The 13322-nt window shown below is 39.7% G+C and overlaps 1 protein-coding gene across 6 annotated transcripts in view; it reads right to left on the bottom strand.

Annotated features, from left to right (window-relative positions):
* Nucleotides 1-13322, bottom strand: part of LOC116062168 (nuclear receptor coactivator 3) — a 67879-nt gene that overhangs the window by 21754 nt on the left and 32803 nt on the right. For all 6 annotated transcript variants that reach the window (XM_031316765.2, XM_031316763.2, XM_031316764.2 and 3 more), the window contains one exon: nt 5979-6066. The gene's annotated coding sequence lies outside the window, so the exon portion shown is untranslated. The remainder of the gene's footprint in view (nt 1-5978; nt 6067-13322) is intronic.

Below are 13322 nucleotides of genomic sequence, written 5' to 3'. Positions count from 1 at the left end.
CATACAGGAAATATAAATGTCTATCTAAATCGCTCTTCATACATGGAATAAGGGTTAGGCGATAATTCAATATGATACTTTATCTACATCTTACTTTGCCTACACCAAACACTGATCTCTAAACCTACCCGCCGTCACTGTAACCTAAACCAATTAAATCGACTGCAGGGCGGGATTTCCGCTGAAGTGGTTTGGGGAAAAAAATAAAAATCACACACCGCGTGCTGTACAACAACATACACGGCACGCTTTAGCCCAGCCTCTCGCTAGCTAGCGTCATGGCCAATGCAGACAAGCCCATAAACAGTACGGACAAGCCGGAGCTTGAAGAGCCACCCAAATCATTAAGGTCTCCTGTTTGGGAACACTTCGGTTTCCCAGTGAAATACGTCAACGGACAAAGACTAGTCGATAAGACGAAAGCAGTGTGCCGACTTTGCTCAGGAATGATCGGGTATGTTTCTGGCAACACTTCAAACTTGTTAACGCACTTGAAAAGTCATCACGCGAGTGTGAACATCACTACTACAAGGAAAAAAACGACCCGCTCCCGTTGGCATTTAAATAGACCTTTGCTGGTAATTCCGATCGGGCCAACGCAATAACGAAAGCAATTGGTGTTTTTATAGCAGCTGATCTACGACCATACTCGGTTGTTGACAAGCTGGGATTGGTAATGCTGCACTGTAATCCATAGTTATTTATTTATATTTTTCATTATATTTTATTATGTGATATTGGTTTGAGACAGAGTATTTTATTTAGTGGAGAACTTTGCAGCAGTATTTTATTTCTTATTCTTTTTTTATTTTATATATATATTATATTTTATTAAAAAGTGTTTAAAAAAGTGTAAACAAATTGTTAAAAAAAGTTTATAGTAATAAACAACCTGCAGTTTAATGTTTGCATTTCTTTCCTGCAGAAAGTTTCTTTACTGTACCGAAAATGAACCGAACCTTGACTTTAAAACCGAGGTACGTACCGAACTGTGATTTTTGCGTACCGTTACACCCCTACCACACAGTGTTATGTGATTAATGGTAAATGGATGGTAAATGGACTGCATTTATATAGCACCTTTCTAGTCTTAGAAACCACTCAAAGTGCTCAACACTACGTACACTGGTGGCCGAGGCTACCATACAAGGTGCCACCTGCTCATCAGATAAAAACTCACAGCCATCAGGGGCATTTTGGGGTTCAGTATCTTGCCCAATATATTGCCAAAACAATTTTAAAATGTCTATCGTATATATTTTCCTATATCGTTTCTATCGCAATGTCGAAAACCAGCGGCCAAACTGCGGTCATTTGGACAATACTTCACGTTCTGATCCTTGCCCATTATGTTCATTTTGCACTAAAGTTCTTTATGAAATGAGAGAATACTCCGCACTTTTCATTTGTCAAGTATTTAATTCACACAGAAGTATACAAAAATAGGATTTACCATCTAGTTATAACATGTAGATTACTTATTTATTGAATCACCAGAAAACATGTTAAAGCGTGATCTATATATTGTTATCGAGATATGAATTGACCTATATCAGGATAGAAGATTTTGGTCGTATCGACTGGCCCTACATGGAATATGTAACATTGCTCGCCTCATTTATCTGTTAAAGTGACAGCTTTTTGTCATTCAAACATAGGTGTCTTTTACATAAATGTTCCTAACTTCAGACATCAGAGTACAGAGCCGCAACACTTGTGGTGGGGTGTGATATTTGGAAGAAGGTTTGTTCCTATCTGTTTATATACTGTATGTATATGTTAGCATTTTACTGGGCATTTTTTAATTTCCTCCATACAGTAGAAATGGATGAAAACAGGAACAGAGTGCTGCTTAGGTTATTATTGTGCCTGTATGAGTAGCAAAATTATCATTATGTTGCATGTGACATTTCAGCCTCTAGAAATTATGTTTTGTTTTATCTATTTTTTTTCTTTGAAATATCACAAAATGTTTGATTATAGCGAAAGAAAATTAAGTTTGCCAAGAGATTTTATTGTTTCTAACAATAACTCTGAAAAAGTTTAATAGAGTTTGTGGATTATACATTCAATATTAACTAATAATTCCAGGGATATCAATCAGATAACAATTGTTTTCTAAAATTTGAACACTAAATTAGTTCTGTTTTTAGTTTTTGGTAGGTGGGAGAAAATTTCCAACATAACTTTATATTATTCTTGACATCCTTTAAAACTATGACTGTGCACTGTATGGCACTTTTTCACTCTGAATGTGTGTTTTTTTGTATACTTCAATGTACACAATTAAAAATAAGATGCAGAATATAAATGCATCTAAAAACTGAAAGCAAAAAAAGAGGTTTTGGACGACAAAGTGGAGAGACTTCCCACGATAGAGTGAGTCACAGCAGAAAAAAGCTCTATGCAACAAACAAAAAGGTGTCAGAAAGAGCTACTGAGAGCAGACAACAGAGTGCACGGGAAAAATTAGCAAGAACTGACAATCTAGATTTATCTTTAATCTGTGTTAATTATTAGTCTGTACACAGGCAGGTTGATTTCTGTCCAAGCATCACCAGAGAGTTTCAAGGTTAACAGAAAGATTTTAAAATCTGTTGAAAACCTAAGAAATGGTTAGTTCCCTGCGTAAAACAGCGGTTGGCTGAGTACATTCATTCACTGCCTCTCAAACGCTGAGATAGCAGAACTGTGGCTCTAACTGCCATCAAACTTCCTGTGTGTTTGTTTGACAAGCGTCTCCATTCTTTCTTTTTTGGGGGAGGAGGATAAGACTGTGAAGGCAGGGTGGTCCGGGCATGGTTGCTGGTTGTTGGCGACAAAAGTGAGGAGGTGATAGGAAGGCAGAGGGAGGGAGAAAGGGGGAGGGGAGGTGACAGTAAGTAGGGCGAGTGTGATGCAAATAGCCCCGCAGTCGCCTCGCCCGCCCACCTGCGTGCCTGCCAGCGGCTCTTTCATAATCTCTGTTGACAAAACAGAGGCACACTGCCCTGGTCTGGCCATGTAAACTCACACCAGTGACATGACACGAGCTGCTTCGCTTGGAGTACTCAAGCCATGGACAGTCTTCACTGCTTTATGAAGGATGAAGAAGAAACTGGCTCCCAGTTTGCCGTCTGATCTGATTCTGCCGATTTAAGTTGTCCTAAGCCAGTATAATACATTTCAGCTATATTTTTCCCTTCTGTAAATTCACATTTCTGTGTTTTCCTTTAACTATATCGTCAAGGTTCCTCAACAATAAACATTCAAGAGTGCTTTATTGTCATCATCTCTGAATTACTTTGCACTTCATTGAAGAAGCAACTGAAATGTCTTTGGGCCTGTTCTGACCTGGTTTTAACATCTGTCCTGAGTGATCTGATCACATGTGGACAGCTCTAAGTATGTATGTTCCCACCTGGCAGCAGAATGTGTCTCCAAATGCGTCTTGAGTGACCACTTGTGATCGGATCTCGCTTCCCCGCTCTATATGCAAATAAACACGTAGCCTACATCATTTCCGTTTGCATCTAGGCTCGTTGTGTGTGTGTGTGTGTGTGTGTGTGTGTGTGTGTGTGTGTATGTGTGTGTGTGTGTGTGTAAATGTCAGTTGTTCCTCTGAATCATACATTAGAAATGTGGATAACAAATGAAAAAGCGCTGCCCAAAGTCTGTCTGTGTGCCGAAATAAGCTATCTACTGACGGGCGTTGGGACCTGTGCAGGAGAAAAAGAGGTTTTTAAAAGTCTTGTGCATTTGTTGTGTCTGCTTTATTTTACGTTTCATGTTCGCTTATAAAAGTCGTGTTAAGTTACGGCTCAACATTTCCTGATTTTGCTGCTTCATGATAAAAGCTTTTAAATAACAAAATAACTGGGGACCTTTATTAGGCTTTTATTGTGAAGAATTTATAAGATGAAACCGTTTTGCAGTCGCTGCTTTAACCACTCAGACTCGCCGGCTTTCTCCAGAGCTAACACAGCACTGTGAAGATAGGTCTGGCAATGCAACATAAAAAAACCAAAATGAAACGTTAACCCGATCTGTCTTTGCTCATGTAAACACCATATCCTGAATATGATCATAACCGGGATAAGCCTCATAAAACGGGTTATTCATGTCCATGCAAACGCACTCTATGAAAAAAAGATGGAGTAGATTACTGTGCCACCACCTGACGCAGGATGACACCTGAGTGCGCAGCCCATAGCCAGAGCATAATCTGGTTTCCCCGGCAGTCACCAAATCCCACACATAAGACCAGCAAGCCACGGCGTTATATGGCAGATGCAGCCGAGGCAACGTTTGGGTTTGTGGCAGAAAAACATTATGACAAGAGGATTGTGAAAGAAATCGAGATTGCGCGCAGCTGGACAACAGACTTACATTCAAACCACTTTCAATTAATATTCTCCACCCCTGCCCCACTTATACAATAAGAAGCTACTCTTTTAATGTCTGTGTCTTAATCAGTTGCATGTTTTCATACAAAATGAGCTTTACACAAAACCTTATCACAGCTGAATATTTATATAATATATGTAGTGTTCGAGCCTACATTTTATGTAGTCTTGATTTGGATGGTCACTTACATTTAAAAAGGTTGTAAATCTAGTTCTTCTTCAAGTAAATTGTAACAGACCACAGTCAACTTTAATCAAGTAAAACTATAATAATAATAATAATAATAATAATAATAATAATAATAATAATCTAATTTCCCACATCATAGTGGCTAATTAGAGTGAAATGCATACAAAAACACATCTTAAGTGATATATTACCAAGACATGCATATAAAAATATCCAAGACGCATGTCAATGATCATGTCATGCAACTGCTGAATTAGAGTACCGGCACCTTTTTTGGTCCAACTCAGGAACTGGGAGAGACTGATTCATGCCAGTCAGAGACCTGAATCAGAGCTAAAGAAAAGTCAAAATGATTCATTGTTTCAGCTGGGAACAAAACACTGCACCATAGTTCCTGAATTAATCCAAAACTGACCCAAAATCCAAAAAGTGAAAATGATGTAACCTGCTGAATATATCATCAGGTTTCTACAAAGGGTAATCGTCAGGTTCTGCTCCAACTGAATTTTAAGTTCTGCGATTGGATATTTCTCACCAAAATGCTGAGACTCTCCACGTGTTTGATCTGTACAGGCATGTACCTTTGACTTTTTATTCAAAGAAACAAATGCTTTTATGCCCATCCAAGTCTCAGAAGAGCTCCACCTGCCAGTCACCTAACATTTAGTCCATCTGTGGCGAACATGGACTTTTTCTTTTCTTTCATTAACTCTTTGTGGAAGAACCCAGGAGCTGCCTGCCCCTCCTCATCTTTATCCTCTTTAGTTTTCTTCCTAATCATGTCCAGTATCTCCTCTGCCTGGAACTGGACTCTCCCTTCTCCCCTCTCTTACCGACCTCACTCTTCACACAATCACTGCTGCTATATGTGCAACGGCAGGGTGTCTGCAAAAGCATGTGTGAGACTGCACGTGAACGAAAGAGAGAGTGTGGTTTAGTTAAGTCTGGGCAGATTTACTGTATATATGCGTGTGTGTGTGTGTGTGTGTGTGTGTGTGTGTGTGTGTTTGTGTATGTGTGTGTGTGTGTGTGTGTTGTCACATGCAGACAAGGGTAAAAGATTAATGCTCTCTTTCAGCCTCTGTGGCAGGTAGAGCAAAAAGAATAATTTGATTTCTCCTTCTTTCTCCCTGCTGCCTTCCTACTCTTCATTTTTTCATCTGCCTGAAAATCCTCCGCTCAACCCTCTTTGTTTCCAAAACTATTCCACCTTCCTAAATCCAAGCCTTAAACACAAAACAACTCGATAAAACATTTGCTTCAGAGAACACAAACTGTTCTCTGTGTTCAGGTCAGGAGGATGTTGCAAGAATGTGGCAACAACAAGAAACTGTCTCTGGCAAACCGCTCAACCTAAACCCAGCAGGCTGTTACCATGCCAACCATATGGGATGTTAGCCCACCTTGTGACAGCGCCCGAGATGATGGACGATCAGATCCCCCCTCCCCTCTCTCTGGGGGTGTGGTCCTATGTGGGCTGGTCAATGGAGTCTGGAGAAAAAAAAGAAGAAGAAAAAAAAAGTTTACACTCAACAGTGCATGTTCATTATGGTATATATTATTAATGAATAACAAGCAGCATTATTAATCAGCGGCCTGAAGACACATGCACAGGAAGCTGCATTAACAACTTAATGAGCAGAAGGAACTGTGAGGGAGCCGTACCTTTGCTATGTGCTTTTGTCTTCATTACAGGTACACACGTACAGAGAAAACACACCGTGCATTAGCATTAACATATACACCCGCTCCCACAGCCAGATCAACCACACACACACACACACACAAAAAGGGATGTTGAGACACAAGTTTTACAAGAAGCCAAACCATCGAAACCTGAAAGTGACGACAGCATAAGATCCACAATTCAGCTGGTCGCTCAGACTAGCTATAAAAGGTAAAAGAAAGTGCCGTTCCACTAAATGTGCACTCCTGATCCATATAACTGAATTTAAACATTAAGCCTTTATTGGCAAATATCTCTCATGCTTTGTGGATTCTGAGCAAGATTATGAAAACAAACTATTAGGCTAAATCACCGCTCTAATCCCAAAAGCACATAATAGGCTAATTTGTGTCCATTTAGATCCTGATAAGAAACATTGTGTGTGTGTGTGTGTGTGTGTGTGTGTGTGTGTGTTTGGCCACGCTGAGTTGTTGTAGTAGCTCATGTGATCTGTCTGAACAATCATAAGAGTGTAACCCGTGCGGGTAAAGAGTGCGTAACCATGGAGAACTCTGGGCGTTTCCATGACACCCTGTCATCAGTGAAGCACGCTGTCAGGATGTCTCATGTTCATCTGTCACTGTGCCTGAATGTGTGTGTGATAGAGATAAAATGTAGGTTACTTTCGTTTTTTATTACCGGGATGTGTGAGAGCGTCGTGTCAGAGTGCACGTTTACAACCAAATATCTGAACACGCCTACATGAGCGTGTGTGTTTGTATGGTTGACCTCATGCCCAGTGTGCCTATGCTGTGTATGTTTACATTTGTGTGTGTGTGTGTGTGAGCGTGTGTTAGTGCGCCATTCACCGTCAGTGACCTGACCGCTGGCTGCACCCATGATTGGGAGCAGATGGGGGCTGTCGGGGTGTGTGTATGTGTGTGTGTGTGTTAGAAGGAAGAAGGCAGAGGAGGAGGAGGGGGGGGGGGTGCTCTAATTTAGGTGATGTATGGACTCTCACACACCAACAAAGACCCTCCTTCAACCGATGTGTTTCCTATTAATTGAAAGGGGAAAAAAATTGAGCCAGAGAACAACTGCTGAAGTGAGAAGGATTTATAGCTCAGCTGTGACAAAGAGCAACGGACTCCATTTTTTGCAAAAGTTGGAGGGGGGGGGGGGTGTTGTAGTTCTCTTCGTGCACAAGCAGGAACAAGAGAGCTGTCAGAGCGATCATTACTACTCTTTGTGCTCACTTTGAAACAGCCGTGAAAATGAGAGCGAATAAAATGGTAGTTAAGAGCATGTGGCGTTGCTCATACCAGCGTAAAGCCTTGAATATAAAAGCAGTGTGAATGAGCCCAATATGCAGAGGTTGAGTCTATGAAGAAATGTTAAGCTCACAACGCAGAGGCCTTTTTACACCGCTCTCATCCTTTCAACACGTCTGTTGTACTCTTCAATTACTCGACACCAGAGTGCCTAACAACCTTTTACTGTATGAATGTTTGCTCGATGCACTTGAGCAACACAATCAATATCTTACACTACTTCCTCTTGTCAAAGAAACACACTTTGAAGGATGCAAGTAAGATGCAGCCAGAGTTTACATTTTACAGAGGATGCGCAAGCCATTAACTTCACGAACTTGAGCTTCTCAATATATCATCAACAGTTATAAGTGGCAGAGATCTCATGTCAATGACAATTCTGCATTTCAAAGCCATACGAGCATAAACAACTGTCAGAGAAGCTGATTTAACTCAGTGGTCAGTTTGTTGTGACGTTTGGAGAGATTTCTTCCTCTTTCCATGTTACGATAATGCAGAACTCATAGATGAACAATCAGTTATATATACAGTTACAAACAATGTTTCCTGGGCTTTTGTTCCTAAGCTGCCTTATATTATTCACTTAAAATTGGGGATTGTCAGTTGTCTCTGTTAAAGCTGATATTTGGTAATAAACATTATTTGCCTGCATCAGCCAAAAACAATGCAAAATCATGCAGTGAAAATGCATGTCAAACACAGGAAAAACTGCATTTCACATTAACTGAAAGGTACTTATGGAAATATTTGCTTCAAAAATCCACAAACTACTGTGTGAGTGAACATTTACTAATTCTTTCATTGTATTACAATGTTTGTGTCATCGAGCCCATGAACTAATAGACAAGAATTAATCAAAAACCTGTGTGCTTCAGTTTCCTTCCTTCATGGACGGTGATCTACACCGACATGTCCTTCTCTGATAGCAATGCTCCTCAACATATACAGTAGAGCTGTAGGATTACTGCACCTTCATTTCACTTTAATTGCTGTGATCTTGAGGGAAAACTGTTGAAACATGGCGAAAATTGTGACTGTGTGCCTTGCCAGATCACATTGTGTTGCAGCAGAAGCTGAGCAAAGTTAGGATTTTCTGCTTATTTAAATTATTGAGAGGACTGTTTTTCCATGCGCTTTTCAGGTCGGTCTTGAAAAAGTATTACTCAAAGGTCTGCATCTGATTTTTCGCATCTTTTAAGTCTGTCACCAGGGCATAGAAAATGCTTTTTTCTCTTTAAACCCCCAAATATCGATAAAATATCAAATATCAGTACCAGTTGCTTGCTCTTTTCTAAAAATAAAAAAAATAGATTTGTTGGTGTCTGGGTATTTTGCCAAACAGGAACTGGATCCCTAATGGACCTGGCTATCAAGCCAAAAGAATCTGCCCCTTTAAGAAACATCTTCAGGCGACTGATAGATAGGCAAATGAAATTCAGGCACATCCACTAGTTGTTTCTTTGTGAGCTTTAAGCTTTCCCTCTCTTCACCCCCTTCTTCCTACTGTCTCTCTTTTTTCACAACAGGATTTTTCTCTCCATGTGTTTGTCTTCTGTAATGACTGTGAATAAGGGAAATTGTGTGTGCTGGCCAGCATACACAACGGCACAGTGAAGAACGCATAAAAGTACATTGTGTGTGTGTGTGTGTGTACTCTGGGTAACTCTGCTTTAGTTTTGCTTCACTCAGACCCCTCCAACAAACCCAGCACTCACACTGGGGCAAAATAGGAGCCAAGCCACATATTGGCACCTCGCCACCCCTTAAACAAATCAGACCACAGAGGCTAATAAAAAACTCCAAGTCCAAAGCTGGCCTCCTCAGACGAGGGGGTACCAAAGAGGGGAGTCATTCTCAGCTACCCCGCTCTGTCATAAATGAAGTTGTACAAGACGGAGCGCTGCTTTTCAACTCGGACAAAAAGTACCAGTCTCTCTACTGTCTCCATCATCATCATCCCAAACCCCTTTTCTTTGCTGTTCAATAGCGCTTTGATGTTATATTGTTCTTAACTAGCCTCCCTTGAAAAAAAAAAAAAACACTCATCGAAAACAAATTGCTTCTTAGATCAGTGACAAAGTGAGCGTGAACTTTCCATCTTTAGACCAATTACAGCTATCATAGCACACAGCCCGCTGCTTCAAACTTTATGCTTCAGAGAGGGATAAGAGGGGGTGGAGGATGAAGAAAAGCAGAGGGAAAGCGTCTGGCTCAGGCGAGAAATAGGCCAGGCAGGTCTAAAACTTAAAACTCATCTAGCCATCCAGGGTGTGTCTGCTGTAGACTGCCATCAAACATGCATTTACATATTCAAAAAAAGAAACAGGCGTTTACATGAGTCATCCGTTCCAAGAAGGTAGAGGAAACCAAACTCACAGCACACTGCACCATGCTACAGTGTCAAAGTACACAACAGTGAATCTGAAGTCACACAAGCAGCTAACTAATTTCTCAGAAAGAACAAACCGTAAAAAGAAATGAAAGAAAAATGATTGTATTAGGGTTTTGTAATAACAGCTCAAGGCCACTTTAAAATGACTTTACAGTGCAACATCTGTTTTGAGTACAAGCAGACACTCAATGTAATAAAACGGGCAATTTTCTTCTCTTAGAATTCACAGAGTATCAAAAACTGTAAGACCACGTTTGAAGATCAAAAAAACGAGGGGATCACTGTGCACACGCACCGCTAGTCCAAACAAGTGCTTTATTTCTGTTTATATTTTTATTTCTACTGATTCACTATTGACAAAACTTGTGCTACCTGACTTTGTGAGCCTATAAAGCTAATTTATTTCAGTTATTTTGTCCAATATGGGGCAAATATATAGATACAGTATGTAGAGTAAGTTAAAATTTAGACATGCACACTGTGGTAGCTATGCTTATTAATTACATTTACATTGACTTACAGTAGTGGAGTGCAACAAAGGATAGAGAAGGCTTTGAGCAAGATCTGAACTTAAATATCTTTTATTAGATGGGTAGCCATATAATCTTGTAAAGACATTCATGGTGACCAGGAGATTAAACCATAATGACTCTCCTCTGATTTTTTCTCTAGCGCCATCATGAGGTTCATATTTGAGTTTTGACTGAAGTACAGTATATCAACAACTATTGGATGGATTTAGTGCAGACATTCATGTTTTACTCTGGATGAATTGTAATCACTTAAGCGATCCCCTTACTCCATATAACGCCATTATCAGGTTAAACGTCGGCAGGTTAAGATCATATAAATAGCTGTAAACTGCATGTAACGGTGGCAGCGATACTTATAATATTGTGTTCTTCATTACTAGTTCCCTCGCTTCTGAGAACTGACCTAAATATGAGCTAAACTGACGACTAACATTTGAAAAAAACTGCATCTTGAGTGTCTATTTCTTTGGGATTATTGATCATTCTGCGGTGTCCTGAAATAGAAATAAAGGACTTGCAGGAGGAAACACAACTCCGCGCCACATCGTGGCATTCTTTAGCACCAGTTTGTCCATTATTTTTTGGTATTGAGGACACTCTGTGGTATGATAATGCTGATATATACTGATGGGTGACAAATTCAATGAAAAAGCTACATTAAAAGTGTTCAAAAGCCACCAGAACAGCTTTAGTGTGGGAACTATTCAGTGACCCCTTGTAGCCTATATGGAAGCATCTGCATTTAATATGTTGCTCCATTCATTAAGTCAGGTTTTACCTTTAATTTGTCACCCGTCAGTAACATGATCTACATAAAATATAAAATGCTTATTTTTCTTTGTCAAAACTTCATGAAACTGCAGTAAAAGTGCAGCGTTTAACAAGGTTAATGTTGACACTGTGTTTGTGTGTACAATAAATTAGTGTTTCAGGTTTTGTGTCGTCATCCAACAGATGAGAGTCTCCATGTTACCTTCATAAACATTCTCCATTAATGGGCGCTGCACTGTGTCACGGTAAATGAGGGATGGCAGAGGTCGTTAAAAAACTTTGCTGAACTGTAATCTTGCAGTCAAACCCTGACAAGCATACAAGTGTGTGTTAACAACAGCTCCTGCTACTTCATATGAACCCATCCACGCGCTGAACATGTGTGTAGAGAGGAGAGAGACTATAAGAAGGGATGGACGCTTCCTTATTTGTTAAGTGATGACAGTAATGTTCCTAAGCAAACAAACAGCCCTGATAAGATAAGGACAGTAATCCACACATGTCCTCATACCTCTCCTTCAGCTAGAAAACAGTCAGACGTGGACTGATTTTGTTCTGTCATTCAAGGTGTGACGAAATCTCAGGGCCAGGACATGTACAGAGCGCTTTAAGTGCAACATGTAGGCTATCAAAGTCACAGTCTAACACGCCTGCATAGTCAAGCAGAGAACTGAGTTAAATAAAATGCCTCATTGGAAACCATCAATTATTCAGGAGCTGTACATTATCATAACATTTCTGTGAGTTAATTAACAATGAACTGAGAGGCAGGGCTGTCATATCTAAAAGCGATGAATGACTGGAGCTTTGGTAAATACTTAAAACATTCTTGTCATCACAAAGAGTAAATTACCTAGTTACAGGCCTAATGGGGTAGAGAAAGAAATGCAGCGAGATTGCAGGAAAACAGTTGTCACCTGCTTTTAGTTACTGGGTGTGAAATGAATCAAAATGAGGTAAAAAGCAGGCACAATGAGGCCATACAGTCTGAGGAAGGGGATAGTTTTCTTGACTGTTGATTGGTGTAACGGGTCAATCAATAAGACAGGCCCCTCCATCTCTAACCCCGCCTCTGATGATCATTCTGCTGCCACAGCAACAAACAGCAAAACACATCTACCTGGATGACCTCCAGTCTATACAATAACATATTACAGTAAATGTAGTAACTTTGTAGGTTAGAAAAATAAATAAAAAAATGTATTTTGCTCATCGTTACTTCACTTGGATGTTTGACCATCACTGAGAATAAGGAGTTTGTTTTGTTGGAAGTTTCTCTGTGCTCAATAACGATTCTGAAATTTTTCAATGGAGGCAGTAGATGCACTTTTATTCTATTACTTTATTATTTATATACATCTTAAAACATGTCCGTAGAGGATCATATTTATGTAAAGCACTTTGAACTGATTTTTATTTATGAAAGGTGCTAATATTAATAAAAATATCTTATTTAATTTGTTGTGCACATTTTACTGCAGTAAGTGAGTCTGTGTTCCTGGGCATTTCAGCTTTTACATAAAGTGTAAACAGCATAAGCAGTAGGTTTTCACTGCGTTGCATTATGGGCTACGGAGGCTGCTGCTGATGAGGAGATAGGCATCTCGGCTTCTGTTCCGATTAAATACTTCCTGTATGAGAGTAGACAAATGGTGGGTCTTTAAAAGTCTTCATTTTTTAATTCTGTAGGACCGACAACCAGCTGCTGAACATTTAAATAATCCAAATATTTTATTGAATAAAACTCCAATGAACTGAGCTGGAAATATCTTATCATCTTGTCTTGTTGTTTTAGTTGAGGACGTTTTAAAGAGTTAGTCATTTTAAAACGTATGCACTTCTACAGCTGCAAAACACTCTATGCAAAATAATTCAGACTGCCAAATACATAGTGGTATCAACCACTGGCACAGCACACAGTTATCCCACTTTCAGTCCAAGAAAGGGTGAACATAATTTCCTATAAACTACTATGGGATTACTCCACAGTTATTATTATTATTATTACTAATCTCAGAAATGCTCAGACATACTGAATGTACTGCAGGCTGTAT

The sequence above is a fragment of the Sander lucioperca genome, chromosome 12 (assembly GCF_008315115.2).
Source record: "Sander lucioperca isolate FBNREF2018 chromosome 12, SLUC_FBN_1.2, whole genome shotgun sequence".
In the NCBI taxonomy this organism is placed as follows: domain Eukaryota; kingdom Metazoa; phylum Chordata; class Actinopteri; order Perciformes; family Percidae; genus Sander; species Sander lucioperca.
Note: the sequence above shows the minus strand (reverse complement) of the source record. Positions and strands in the feature narration are given on the sequence as shown.